Genomic DNA, 15725 nt, shown 5'->3' with positions numbered 1-15725 from the left:
TCAGTAGCAGAGGCTGAGGACAGACTGTGTGAAATGCTTCAGGAACTTTCTAAGTTTTTTCTTGCCCTTGCCTACAGTAAGTCCAAGTATGAAAGGATGAGGATAAAAGTCAGGATTGTCAGCAGTCAAGAAATTTTCATACAACACTAAGGGTTTAACCAGACTACGTAGAAAACACTGTAACTGAAGCTGTGCAAGGATTGTCCAGTGGAGGCTCTGGCCTTCAAAACTTTCAAAACAAAGGCAACAAAAAGTGCTTCAAAACTAACAAGACATCAGATTTGCAATTACACTCTAGAAAAACAAAACCACAAAAACTTAATCCTTTAGGCACTTCTTTTAGTTCTCCACTTCCAAAGTCTCCAAGTAACAAAAGCTAAGGAATCCCACAGCAGCTAAGCCACCATCTCAGTCTGCTTCATTTCTGCTTAAGAATTTCTGGTCTTAAATATCCAGCTCTTCAGTTGCTTTTCCTTTACCTTAAATCTCTCAAGTAGAGAAGAATCAAAATAGTTCATATTTCTCTTTCCTTCCTGTCTCCCAAATAACATCACCTCGATTTTCCCAGATACAGTTTGAGGTTTTTTTAAAGCAATAAAAAAAAAGTTTCAAGGCCAGTAAAGATGAGAGTTTAGCTAAAGGCATGGAAGAAGCAAGAAGGGGGATAAACTCACACAATTCAAACTATCTTTTCAGAGTTTCTCAATTTCCAGAGGTAAAAGTTAGGTTTGAACTACTTCTTCTTCCACACTGAAAATGATCATTTACTTTAGGGATAAATATGAAATAGTTAGCTATAGTTAATAATTTCTGAGATAAAGAATGACAACAGTAAATGGTCTTTTTTGCATCACAAAGCCTTCCACTTAAGCTGTGAAATATAAAAGACGTTGCTTTCTAACAGAATACTCAGGGATCATATGGGAATTTTTCCATCAAAATTACCTACATAAGCAGTTATTCAACAAGCAAAAATATTTTCAGGGTCAAGCCCAAAACTAAAACAACAACAACAACACAAAAACAAACAAACAAAAAACCCCCACACAAACAAAAACACGAAGAAGCCACCAAACAAAGCATCCTTTGAAATTCACTGCAGATGTAAGAAAAAGAAATTACTAAATTACTTCATTTGGTGTTTATTCAAGGACGTTGATTTTTTGCATCACAGGAAACAAACCATGACAACCTCCATCAACGTGATCTCATTTCATTTTTGCTTTCGATGACAGAAATCCAACATCCCTGCTCATACCACATTCTACACTTGTGATGCAGTGCGAGTTTTGAGCAGATTATGACAACCAGGGGAACAGCCGAAGCTCAGTGGAGTTGATAGCAATGCTGATATGGACTCTGAACATGGAAGCTGTTCTTGCTTCTGGGACCAGGTTTTTTTTGTTAGTGCTCCCTCAGCTGCCTCTTTACAAGCAATCACACCCCCACAAGGCATGGACAAAAACCTAGTTTCAGAAATACATTCACCACTTGATCCTGTAAGGATAAAGCTAATTCCCAAGAAGAATTTTGTCAGAGACTAAGTAGCCATAGTTCTTCAGTGTAGCTAGATGAGATAGTTGCTTTCATTTCCTACACGGGATCTACCTCACAAAGTTAAGAGCTCTTTCTTCACCCTCACTGCGATTCTATATACAGGCTAAATATTTTACAATTAAAAATAATGGAAAAAGAAAATTCACTTACCTTTGCAGTGAAATCTCAACATACATTGCATTTGAAGAATGGAAACCATTATTCTTCACAAAGGAGGTAAAAGGCTCCTGACCACTACAGAGGAATTATATGTGTCTGACTTGTACTGGGCCAGAATCTCATTAATTAACAAGACTACATTTCCCATATAGACCTCCCCCACTGTTTTATATAAAACTTAGTTCTTCACTGATTTTCCTCAAGCTTTGATGAGCTAGAGCCTATATGCAGCCAGCCAGCACACTGTGATCAGACCCATACTGTTGCTCTTCTTAGTAAGAAATGAAAGTCAGCTGATACTTGCTGACGACTCAAGGACAAAATGGCTCCTACACGTTACATGTCAACATGCACTGGCAGATTTCTCTGTCTCTTAGCAGTTGTCATTAAGTAGGTTACTTATACAGATAATTGCAAAGTACCTTTAGAAGCTGGTGGCTCTACTCACGACACCTCTGCAGATCACAGGCTCACACTGGCAGCACAGGAAGAACGGAGCTCTCTCCTCACCTGAAAAGAAGGCAAGATCGTCAGCAGAAATCAGTTGCATAACCAGCAATTTCTGAGCAAGGGGACTAAGTACAACCACATGTGCACCAGATATAAAAACAACTTTGAAGGCAGTGGAAGTCAGCCATGATGTTATCCTGGAGGAAAGTAGAGGCATGGAACTTCACCAAGGCCACAAAGACACAGCCACAATGTACTTACTCCTTTGAAAACAAGGAAGATGTCATGAGAGAAACACTTGGCTTGTGTCACTCACCCAGGCTCTGAATTTTGGGTCATCACTCACAACAGAGTTTTTTTACCTGTTGCATCTTCACTGAGAATTTAGAAAAGCTGCTCTGTTCACAATGACATCTACATAAGGGTAAGGACATTCTAAAGATCCATTGAATTAGCACTTAAAAGCACTACTGGCTTTAACCTAATTTTGAACCATTCCAGATAGGGCTCAATTGAACCAAATGCCAAAGCGAATTGATGAAGTGGGTCACACGACTCTAACTGTGCTTTACAGAGTGCCTAAAACAGCACAGTGAGTTACCAGCTGCCAGACCAGCCCTGGACTTGTGTTTTATATGCACCCCAAGGTTCTAGTGGAAGAATCCAGCGCAGGATCCAGAGACTTAACATTGTGGGGGTGCCAACATAATCCAAATCTCAATACCTTTGATACGCAGCACTCATTTATTCCACCTATAATAAGAAGGAACGCCAGCATTTCATCATCATTTTGTAAAGAGCATAAAAGGTTAACAGTCAGATTAAGCAGAGAACAATTATACCGCTGTATCTGAGAATTTTTCATTATAGGTGGCACAAGTGACAGTATTTCGTAAGATGTGCAAATTATGACTTAAAACCCTGAACTTAAAGTGTCTAGATGAAAAATTCAACTGACAAGTGCCATTCATCCCAACCAAATATCTTCCACACCATTAAGCAAATGACAAGATACTAAAGCAAAATGGAATTTAAACAGTGTTTTTCCTTCCCATTCCAGTGAAGCACAAAATCTGAATCCCACTTCTGCTCTCTCAATGATTTCTGCTAATATACCATTGATCATGCACTCCAAAGAAGTGCCATTAGTTTCAAGTAATACATTCATTCACATTTTTTCTTCTTGGCTGCTGTTCATTTGGTCTTCAATATACTATACAATGTAAAATTGTCAGGATATTACTTAACATACCACAGAGAGGGGGGTGTTAAAAAATGAGCTTTTCACAATTGATTGATTTTCATGGGGGAAAAAAACTGATTGCAAACCGAATATGAAAGGGAAAATATTTCTGAAGGATTTCAAGAGGTTAAGCCTGTGTTTTACCTTTTCATCATGTCAGGCCAAGTCCTCAGTGGATACAAATCACTGGAGCTCTATTTTAATCAACAAAGCCAGTTCAGAAATCGGCCTTTCTCTCCCTCTCCAAATACTGCCAATAGCCCGGGTGCATGTGTTCAGTTTTGTCAGATCCCCTTTTTCAAATTCAGCCTTATGAGAAAGCTCAGAGAATCCATTTGAATATAACTCAGGGTATTTTAGTGGATTTGTGTTTGCTCACAGAATCCCAACCTTTAAAGCTGCACGTCTGAGTGGAAAAAAAAGAAAAAAAGCTCCTTTTATAAAAACTCAGAAGTCAAAGGAGTAAGCTCAAATTCTTGACACATAATAGCACTTTCCAGACAACCTGCTTTCAAGAGATCCAAACACCCTTTTAAAGCACAAATCTGAGGTACAACCCCAGGTATTTTCTACAACACAGGCTGGGCCTGTGCAGGTTTTGCAGGCCCTGCGGCCAGCCACAGCTGCACCTCTCCTCTGCTCACTCACTGCTGCACCTCTGCTCACTGCTGCCTGTGCACTTGGCAGCCACTTCGCGTTATTTTCGAGAGACACCTCGGTCCTTGCAGCGTGGGGTCCAAACATGGAGCCTGAGGAAGGCCCGGCCGCTAGCCCCACTCGGCACCGCCACCCTTCCCGTGCCCCCCTTGGCCCGGAGACATGCAGTCCTTCCCACACTGCCCCACCTTCAGCCTTTCCAAGGGCTCTTTTTACACAGGGATCAAAAAAAAAAAAAAAAAATCCCCCTCCCGCCATTTCTTTCTTTGCTGTTGAGGCGCTGCCAGAGGCCGAGCTGCGTGAGGGACCCGGCAGCAAAGCCCAGCCCAGGCCCACGTGCCGGCAGACACCATCTTCCCATGAGGAAAGCAGCCAAGTTGCTGAACACCTTCCTCTTTGTTTTTTGGGGAGTTTTTTTGTTAGTTTTACCTCAAAGTGCTGCTGGTTCAGCGACAGGAGTTAAACGCGGTCTGGGGCGGAGGAGCATGTGCTGGGCGCCCCTGCAGCCCCCCAGCCGCACCAGGGAGCCCGGCGGGGCCACAGCCAAGTGAGGCGCAAAGCAGGGGAAAACCGGCTTGTAAAAACAAAGCATCCAACTAGAGAAACAAGTGGCACCCTGAGTGCCAGGGCCTCGCTTTAACTTTCCTGGGTGCAAAAGGGTGGCTGCCTTGCAGGGGGGAGGAAAGTCTAAGATGCCTTTTAAGCATCAGTTCCATCAGGCTACTTCTCTTCCCCAGCTCACAGCTCCAGGAGGAGAAAGGAGCCGCCAGCACCATAAGCGAAGCCAGGGGAGCGCCTTTCTTCCAGGCCCATCGCAACACAGAGCAGGAGCACAACAGGTTTTGAAAGTCTCATTAAAAGTGGAAAGTAAAACCGTCTCGTTTGTAAGACTGAAGTTAGAGATAAAAGCATAGGTCGGCTCTTCCTTCACTCCAGCCGTCAAGGCTGGCTGGTCTGGGATGTTTTGACGTGAGGGCCCCAGGCGATGGTGTTTCCAGCAGCAGGAATGTTTCTGAGGCAGCAGGGAGCTGTGCTCTGCGGGTGGGGAGTGCTGCACCCACGGGCACCGAGGGTCCGCAGTCGGGTCCTGCACCTCCAGCAGGCTCTGGAGATCTTGTGACCAGGGAGTGGATGGAGCTGAGTGGCTTTAGCGACAGCTGAGGAAGATGTGCAGGTGTGGGGTGAACCTCATTTGCAAACATGAGAAGCAGAAGGGTTCGCATCTCTTTGAATGTATCTTATTTAGATGGAGAACAGCTGTGTGCTCCTCCAGTCCTGTCAATCACACTGCTGCATGTGGCCAGGATGTGACTGATATACCCTGACACGACACATCAAAATGCCAAAAAAATTTGAAACATAAGGGTTTTTTTCTCACTAAAAATGTGACAAGATCATGTTATTTTGAAATGTCACAATCTTTTGGAAAAAAAAAAAGTAATTTTCAGAGTAACTTTTTTTTGACTTGGGGGCCAATAATTACAAAGTTGGGCAGCAGCATGAAAGTCACCATCTTTTCATCTGATTACTGCACACCTCCAACACAGACCATGCAAAACTACCAGGGTAAGAAAAGAAATCCTCACATAATCCACACCCTCAATTATATCTCAGAAAATCGCATTAAAACAAAGTAGGAAATCTGCTGGGGTACTGAGAACCAGGACAGTGGGATTCCTGGGGGGAACAGGCTCTCATGTAGCCAGAAAAAACACATGAAAACATCTAGGTTATCACTTCCAAGCCATGGCAATACTTCGGGTTTCCTAGAGGGTTAATTTGCCAGCGTGCAACCTGAGATTCCACGTTTGTACAAGCTAATTAACAAGGTATTCTTAAACACATTAACAAGTTCAGTCTACAAAACACTCTGAAAATGAAACAGAGCTTATCGACTATTTATACATTCAAATTTATTTCAAAGACCAAGAAAACTGGTTCTAGAGTGAATGCTCTTCTGGTAGCTTAGCCTCTGACAGCTATGATTGTAATTTTTATATGATTCTCATTTGAAAACTAACAAATACGCATGCATGGAGGGAAGACCAATAGCAATGCATCATAAACGTGAGAAAACATCACTACAGAAACCCGTCAATAATGATGTCGGGACGTTCTCCCAAGGGCCTGGTCCTCACGTGCCCTCACAGAATCACAGAATGGTTCGGGTTAGAAGGGACTTCTGGAGACTGTCTAGTCCAACGCACCTGCTAAAGCAGGTTCACCCACAGCAGGGTGCACAGGATCGTGTCCAAGCGGGTTTTAATATCTCCAGAGGAGACTCCACAGCCTCTCTGGGCAATTCTCCCGTTGGCTCTGGAGGACGCGCATTCATGCCCGTGTTCTTTGTAAGTGGCACATGCTTTGCTCCAGCTGCTCTCCTGTGCCAGGGCTTTACCAGAGGCAGCAAACTGGCTCGCGTTAGCTTGCAAAAATGATCAGGGAGTGATCAGGATATCCCCAAATAGACACTGACCCTCCTTACACCAGCACCAGGGAAGGCAGTCGCACGGGTGTCTCAGCCCTGGCCTGCACGCTCACCAGTGAGCGTTAACAGCCACTCTGCGCTGGGTTTGACCTGGTTCTTTTGTGTTCCTGCATGGCAGGAGGGCAGCAAACCAGCCTTTTTCTGCCTTGAAAATTGGCAAACGTCAACTGTATTTACGTGTTCTAAAAACCGAGGAAGCTGACAAATTTCTAGCTAGGAATTTCTAAGGGGCCTAAGGTAACTAAACATCCATTTGCCACTAAATTTCAGTCAGATTTAAGACACTTAACTCCTTTAGGTCTATTTGAAAATCCCAATTTGCAACTAACAAAATGCAACAATAAGCATCAAAAGTAGATCAAAGTCAATTCAGCCTTAACTATCATATATCTAAAGTTTGCATTAATAAAAATAGAGTTTCCTCAATATGAGTGCATGCCTCTAGTGTTGGTATTATTCTCAGTTTCCAAAATAAAGCACTGTATCTGTGGTTTAAAGCAAGCGTGTAGAGATAACAAATTACATTCAGACAACTTTTCCAGTCATTTGAAATGCCAGACATACTCATATTAAGTGAAAAAAACATTCTTTCAACTGTTTTTTATGTCTTGTGAAGTGTTCTGCTCTGTAATTGGTCTTCTTTTATAGGCATTATTTTAAAGCATAGAGTCAATGAACTATGATGTTCTGTAATGCACAGCGATTATATCTACTTTCTTCCACTGCAATAGTTATAAAACAAAGTTTACAGTCTCTACCCTACATCATTCTCTTCAACATCACTGGACTTAAATCATGCACAGGGTCAGAATTTAAGATTCCTGAGGGAGAAACACGGACAGAGTTCTATGATAATCTAAATTAATCTCTTCTGAAGTTGTTGCTGCTTTGTCGAAAATACCTGAGCAAAAAAAAATTGATCCAATTATTTTCTTAATGGAGCAGATATCAAAAATACTCAGCATACCTGTCAAAACACCATTTTTCTAACCTTTGGGCTTGCCCTCACCACATAATAGCTAAAACTCTCACTGTGCTCCTTTTATAATTATTACTGTTAGCACACACAATGTGGATTCGAGTAGGAGAAATGAACAGGCAATTTTGCTAATGAGGCATGAAGCAAAATAAAATATTTTGCAATTTTCTAGAAGTGCAATATATTTATTTTTGGAATGCTGACTATTGTGGAAAAAAAATTGTTTTTACGGTGAATCCCAAATTATTTTTATTTAGTCAAGCTCTCTCCACAAAACCTCACATGACAGAAGGAAGAGATTTCTCACTGTTTTTCTATTTTAACTAGCTGTGTTATATATTGTTAATTTCACAGCGGTCATTTTGCCATTACATGGTCAAGCCTTAATAAGAATGTATTCTTCACCCAATATAGTCCATAAAATTCTGGTGGCCATCCACAGTGGTTATATGCACTTTTTCAAGTGGTACAAATAGCTTGGGAAAGGAGAATGGGTTTGTTACAAGAATAAAGGGAGCTGTTGGATAATGCTATTTATGCCGTATCTTTATCTAATAAGGTGAAAGGTTTTAGTGTTGAATGTATTATTCTAAAAAAGTCTGTTTGATATTAAAGCTCTTAAGATGGGATGCTTGAGAACAAAGTGATAAAGCCTTTTGAATTCCACATAAAAAAAATGAGCGTGCTGTAATAAAAGAAGTAGTTTGCATAGCCACACAGAGAAAGAGAGGACTTCATGGACTAGATTTTCACTTTGGCTGAATATACTCAGTTCCACTGAGGTCAATGGGGCTATGCTGGTATAAATAAGTTGACGACAATTGGACCCTATAGCAAAAATATATAAGAAATTGTATTGGGTACAAATGTTGTCTCTCTGCTTCCACTTTCAGTCAAATGTGAGATAAGGAACACATGATTTTATGAGCCTTGATGTTAGAAAAAATATGGCAATCAAAATTATGTTAAATGAAAAAAAATATTTATAGCACACAGTGTGAGCTGATGTTAATCTGTCATTCCTGTAAGGCCCACAGACTTAAAAGTTGAAAATAATTTCAAGATACTTGGTTAGGGAAGGAACACGCTGTTTTCACAAAGCAATTCCATTCACCTAGAGAACAGGGGTTACATTCATAAAATGTCTTGGGTGTTAAAACATGGAATATTTCAAAGCTTCACTTCAAGGCATCAGGTTTTCCAGTAGAAACTGCAACTGAAAGGTGAATAAGACAGTGAAATTTTTGCCTCCAACAGTTGTACTTTTTCCATGCACATACCCCTAATCCTAAAAGGTACACATTTGTTTCTAAGAACAGGCTAATTAAAGGGTCTTACTTTTGAGTTTTCCTTTCTCTTTTCTTTCCTTAGAATGATCTAAAATTTACCTTTCTTTATTTGTTTTAAAAGGTTCATTTTCTGAAGCTGTTCATCAGCCTAAGGCATCTTCTTTCAGAAATGGCTTCCTGAGCTAGTGAAACATGTCGATAACTATCAGTAAGAGGTTTGGGGTTTTTTTCTTATAAAACTAGGCAGCATAGAAGAGTATTTACAAACTCTGCTACAGATATTCATTTCAAGCTGTGGTTTGTGCAAAGCACGTGTGGTTTACATGACTGAAGACGGCAGCTATCACTGTGACTGGGAGATATCCAGGTTCCAGTCAGGGTGACCATGGGGTTTTATTGTAGGTGTTATTCTCCTTTAATGAATCTACTTTGAGGGACTTATTTTATTACTATCTTACACCAGGCCTACTTCCTGATGTGACATGGCAGTGTTTACTTACATAACCACTCCTGAAATTTTGCTCAGATTTCTCAGAGGGAAGGCTCAGTTCTCCAGCTTTCTGTTTCTCACAACTCTTGTTTTCACCCCATCATAGAGCCATTTGGAAGTCTGATTCTAAATTTAACAAAGCTAATAAAAATAGCTATTAGCTAGTGCACTAGCTCTTACAATCTTTCTTATTCTCTAGTCAGTTTTTCTCTAAAACAAAACACCTAAGGAAATCCAAAAGTTTCAGAACTAACAAAACCTTGTTTCCTACTTACTTGGGTTTCATAGTTGATAGGCTGGTGTATAAGCTCCTTCCTGGAACTTTTCCAAGGTTCAGGTACTCATCACTTTTCAGTGTGGATTCTCCAGGTAACATAGTGAGCGTTTGTGCTACATCTTCCTCTCCACTCCTGAATGGGAAGAGATTTTCCTCCTCTCCTGCACTGTCATTCATGTTGATGAAACCTACAGGGATCACGCTTCTAGAAAATTTGACTTAAACTGGTTAAGGTGTTTAAAAATCCCTATGGGGAGAGGGGATGCATACACACAGTGTGAAAGGATATGCTGCTTCTCCACACCAAAACCAGAGTAACAGTGAGTCTGTAACAATATCCTAAAGAAAAAGTTCTTTGTAGGTCCCTCTTCCTCAGGATCTTTCTATCTTTCTGTTTCACTCTTTGGATGACCATTTGACTTTTTATTCCTACATTCTTTCTCCATCTGCTGATTTTTTTTCTCTCTGCCTGTTCTTCCAGCTTTTCATATCCACACTTTGTCTCTTTTCTCTGGATCAAAGTGGGAGAAAGGACAGTCGCGCATCACCAGTTTGTGAAGCTACAGGCACGTATCCCATTACGACAGACATCACAAAAACCGCAGCACTTGTGCGAATCCCCAGGACTGCCTGCTGGCAGCAGCACCCAGCAGACAAAAGAACGCTGTCCTGCCGAAGACGCTGACAACCTGTCACGCAGAGCGCTCGCCACAACACACGTGGCACTGAGGCAATAACAGATTTCGCCCAAGCAGAGTGTCACTTGGGAAAGGTCAAGAAAGTAGTTTAAACTTTCTGGCCTGGCTATTATCAAGTCTGGTTTTGTTTCTCTCGGGAAACTGAACAAAACTACAAACTAATTCGTTTCTGTTTTGCTAGGAGAAATACTTGCAGAAAATGCCATTAAAAAATTCCTTCTTGCACACCATTTAAAAACTATCGTCAGTTCAAAACAGTTCTGAAATTCTTACAATCCTAATCCATTTTTTGGGTTAATTTAGTAAATCCAGCCTCCTACATTTGAAACAGATATCCCAGCATTATGACTTTGTTTTTACGGGGCCAGAGCTAGTAGCTTTTACATGTTAATTTTTCAAATCCAGATGCCTTTTTATGTCATATTCCTCTAACATTTTAAAATCTACAACACTCAGGATAAATCCACCTAATGAAGTCAATGGAGTTCTGCCAGGTACAAAACAGTGCAGAATCTGTCTCCTTGTTCTCATGATGGAGTGCTCCATCAGCAAGAGAAATTGCTCTCTAGCTTTGGCAAGAACACCTGGATGTTACTGCATATATAATATTGCCTTTAAGATGACTGCAGTTCAAGAAACTTCATGAAAGATTATTTGCTTTAATTAACAAAAACGCCACATAGGTAGCTATAGCATATCCTCAAAGACAAGTCGGTTCAAGTTATTTGCTGAAAATAATTTAAGCAGAGGCTTTCCTGTAATTCCAATTTATACAATAATTTGTCACAAGAGCTTCCTTACAAGGCAAGATTAGCACCAGAAAGGTGTATTTCAAGAACGTGCAGAATCAAAGAACAGTTGACGCCTGGAGCCCAGCAGACCCAGCCACCCTGCTGAAAGCAGCGCCAGCTTGAGCAGGTTGCCCAGGGCCATGGCCAGTCGGGATTTTAAATGTCTTAGTTTACTAAGCAGGGTGAGGCTTCAGGATAAGCTCAGTGACTCATATTCTACAGTATTGGTTTAAAACTTTGAAATGTTGATGTATTCCATAAAAGGCTAGTTTTTGAACTCTACTACTGACACTTTACATTTACATCTTAATTGAACCTCAGTTACTGATCATCTTTAGTGTAACTGTGAGAAAATAACATATTTTCTCTTCAGTATAAAAGACCAATTACATATTTTTGGAGGAGTGATTTATGGCTAAATGCATTGAGTCTGAATGGAAAACAATCTGATGAAAATCTCTATTCATGGATTCCTATTAAGCTGTATTTCGAGAAATAAATCTAAGCTTTCTGAAAAACAATCATAAATATATACGCAAATCATTGCCTTTAAAGTAGAAGACCCTGACTCCGAACATTTCACGAAACAATTCTCTTTGGTCGGAATTGAGAAAGATTGAAAAAGAATCCTAGTTTGCCCTTGTTCCATATATCCATACATTCACTCTGAACTGGGAGAGGCTCAAGTGTTCCAAACAAGCCCTTTCCTGGGGCTGAAGCAGCTGTGGAAGACATCAAGGCTCCAGTCCCAGCAGGTTCTGATGAGCAGAGTCTGATCTACTGAGCACCGCTGGGTAAGGCCCTGGGGATCAGCACAATGACCAGAGCGGAGGTGCAAGATTTAAAAGTTACCATAAAACGCTGGATGCATGCCTTGACCTAAAATATGATTTTATTTGCAGAGATGCAGCTCGGGAATACTTTCTTTATAGAGTCACAGATAAAATCAAGACTTCTTAGTTTTGCCTTCCCCTCCAGCACAGTGCATTCTGTATGCTTTGGTTATAGGCGTGGAGCAAATAAATTGCGCAACTAGAGCGTGCAAACCAGATCTGACGTATCCACACTGATCTGATTTCACATTGTACAAATGCCTGACAAGTATAATAAATAAACCAGACCACATTAGTTGCTTTTCTAAGTCTCCTAAAATCCATGGAACTTATTCCTGGGTTTGGTTCCTCCAGCCAGAAAGAAAGAGAGGCCAGGATGTCCCACTAGCCATCTGCAGCCTCGCAAATTGCAAACATATAAAAAGCTTTTTCTTTTCCTCATCCCTGAAACTGACTTCTTAATCTATTGCCCTTTTATGTGAGAAAGGTCTTTGGTAATATTCTACTTTCAGACAGGATATTTCTAAGCTTTTTTATCAGGTATATGAACATTTGCATGTTCCTCCTGCCTAGAAGGGGATCTAGATCTTCATGCTCCACTGGCATGTATCAGATTTACCCCACAGGAGTCAGTGGATCCACACTACTTTACACCACATGAGGAGCTGGCCCAGGATGTTGAATTGATGGTTACTTTGAGTTAAAGATGCTTCTAAAATGATTCACTTAAAGCTTTCGGCACAGAAAAGCTCTTTATCCTTTCTTTTTGGATCAGATATCACCCTTCCTGCAAACAGCAATTCTAGTGAAATTTATGTCTTTTGTCCCCTTCACTGCATTAATTAGCAGTAACCAGTATTGCGTGTGTAAAGTATTCTTTGTCCTAATAAATCAGAATCCCCCTAATCCTTTTCTTTCCCCAGAACCTTCATATCTCATAGCTCTTCCCATGGAGACGGTTTGTGTCCAGGGCTGTGAGGGACGATGTAAACAGAAGGAGGGGAAAGGAGAGTGATTTTACAGTTCAGAGGCAGCACTGTGTCCTTCTGCGTCTCTGCGTGACTCTCCTGAGTCACTATGTCCATCCTGTACCTCCCCAAACTTTGGCTGATCTTAAAAAAAAATCCAGACATTTTCGTTGTTTCTGAGAATAGTTATTATCAAAATTTTGTTGAAAATCTTGATCTGCTCCACTGTTACCCTCTGCATTAATTCTCTGAATAAGCTCCTGAAAGTGAGGACTATGGAAAGACACTGAAAACCTGGTTTTGAAAATCATCATGAAATCACAGAACCACGAAGTAACCCAGTTTGGAAGGGACCTCGGGAGGGCTCCAGTCTAACCTTCTGCTCAAAGAAGGGTCAGCTGTAGTATCAGACCAAGTTGCTCAGGGTTTTATCTAGTTTCATCATGGAAATTTTCAAGGATAGAGACAGCACAACTCCCTCTGGGCAACCTGCTTCACTGCTGCCCCGTCCTTCTGGGGAAAGAGGTTTTTGTTTCAGCCAGCTGAACCTCTCTTGTTCCAATTTATGTCCATTGCCTCTTGTCCTCCCACTAGGTACCACTGTGAAAGAGGCACCGTGTTCTTTATAATCTTCTCCTGGGTTCCAGCAGGCTGGTGTTTGGTGCCTCCAAAACCTTCCCAACTCCAGGCAGAACAAGCCCCATTTCCTTAGCCTCTCCTTACGGGACAAATTCTCCAGCCCCTAAACATCTTGGTGGCCTTCTCCTGAACTTTGGTTTATCAGCATCATTCCTGTATTGATGGGCCCAAAACTGGACAGAGAGAATCCAGATGTGGTCTCTCAAGCATCAAGCGCTTCCCTCAGTCTGCTGGCTGTGCTGTGGTTTGTACAGCCCAGAACGCTGTTGGCCTTGTTTGCTGCCAGGCCACACTGCAGGTTTGTCACAGAAGCACTTAGTTTGGAAAGGACTTTTAAGATCATGGAGTCTGATCGTTAAAATGTAGCTAAAATCCCGCTCAGCTTGCTGAGGCCTCTTCCAGCAGAGCTGCTCCCCAGGCAGGCAGCCCCCATCACTGCTCCTGGTTCTTCCTTCCCGCCTGCAGGACTTGGCATTTGCTCTTGTTCTCTTGCATGCCCTTGTGCTCCTCATCTGCAGACCCGATGAGCCTGCGCTCTGTTGCCTCCTTCACCTCACCGACAAAGATGCTGGAAAGGACAGGTTCAGTTGGTGCCCCTGTGGGACACTCCTCATGGGCCTCTGAGTACATCACGTCCCATTAACACTCGCTACCAGTTGGTTATCCACCTACCCGGACTGTGATGTCCTAACCTGGACAGAGCAATACTGTGGGAGACTGTTGGAAGCCTTGCTGTTGTCTCTAGAAAATAATTGTATTTAGCAATTATTGTGTTCCGAAAAACAGAGCGTGGAGAGAACTTTTTATGTTTTACAGTTAACTTTACAAAAAGTTCTTTTCACTCCAGTATTTGCGATCCTACTCTGCCCTTGGTGGTTTTGATAAACTGTAGACCTAATTTTGGTATCAGACCAGCTCTTCACTGGAGTAGCTGCACTAACTGTCACAAAATCTCTTAAGATTTATGTCAGTGTAAGTGATTATCAATGTCAAGCTCTAACCCTTTCCCAGCTAGGTGACTCAGGGTCGCAATAGTTTATCATTGCTTTCTTCCAGCCACGTTGACAGGATTGTGCTATGTTTTATTTGTGGTGAAATTAAAATATCCTGACGAGACTTGGGGTTGGGTGTATGTGTGTTTCTTTGAACAAAAAGTTTTGAGCAAGGCGCTAGGATGCTTTTGGTATGACATGTGCAAATCAGAACGGATGACAGCTCTGATTCCTGAGCAGTCCTACGGCACTTGCCGTCGTTCCAGCTGCTCTGTTTCCATATTGCTAGTGTAGTCAAAACCAATTGTTTCAATTAGCCCTTTAGAGTAAAGCCATGTCAATGTCTTGCATAAATACAACGATCCCTACAGCACTATGTAAAACGTCTCTTTTCACATCTCACAGCTTCTGTGTTGACTTACGCAGTACTGTAATTAAGTCTAATTGAGTAGACTTACGGAGTTACACTAATGGTTATGTATAAGGACATGTCCCTCATAGCTATTTGTTCAAGGCATTCTTACTATCACTTAACTTGCTTCAATTATGCATATTATATTTTGCCTACTAATGGTTTTGCATTGTAATTTTATAAATGTGACCTACAGGATTTTCAGTATTATTAACTTAAGATCTGAAGAGATTTGAAACATGACTACAATTGAAAGGCAGCTGCTATGAAAATTACTCCCTGCACTTAAAACTTTCTTCATTTGTACTTTAATTATATCACAGTAGACACAAGATAATGAGAAGTAGATAAACTTTAAATAAACATTTTTCTGTATTTTTATATAACTACAAAATTTTGAAAATTAAAGTTTTAGAACAGTCTTTATAGGCAAAGAAGTTCATCAAGGCCACAATTCAACATAAGAACATTAAAGCGTATTTCTTGTCTTAGTCATACAAGCTATATTTTCATAGAATCAAAGAATATCTCAAGTTGGAAGGGACCCATGAGGACCATCAAGCCCAACTCCCCGCTCCTTGCAGGACTACCTATAACTAAACCATCTGACGAAGCATCATCCATATGCTCCATTATGCCGACAGGCATAAGAAGACTGATAGAAATGAGAAAATCCTTAGATAACTTCTTAGCTCTTCCTTGCGATGACTGGGAATCTCTGGGGGTTTTTCATGTTTTTGACTGTATCACAATACAAATTTGCTCTTCTGTGCTGATGCTTTTTACAGACAAAGCATTCAAAT

This window comes from Columba livia, chromosome 6 (genome assembly GCF_036013475.1).
Source record: "Columba livia isolate bColLiv1 breed racing homer chromosome 6, bColLiv1.pat.W.v2, whole genome shotgun sequence".
Lineage (NCBI taxonomy): Eukaryota > Metazoa > Chordata > Aves > Columbiformes > Columbidae > Columba > Columba livia.
The sequence above is the reverse complement of the archived record's forward strand: the minus strand, read 5'-3'. Positions refer to the sequence as shown.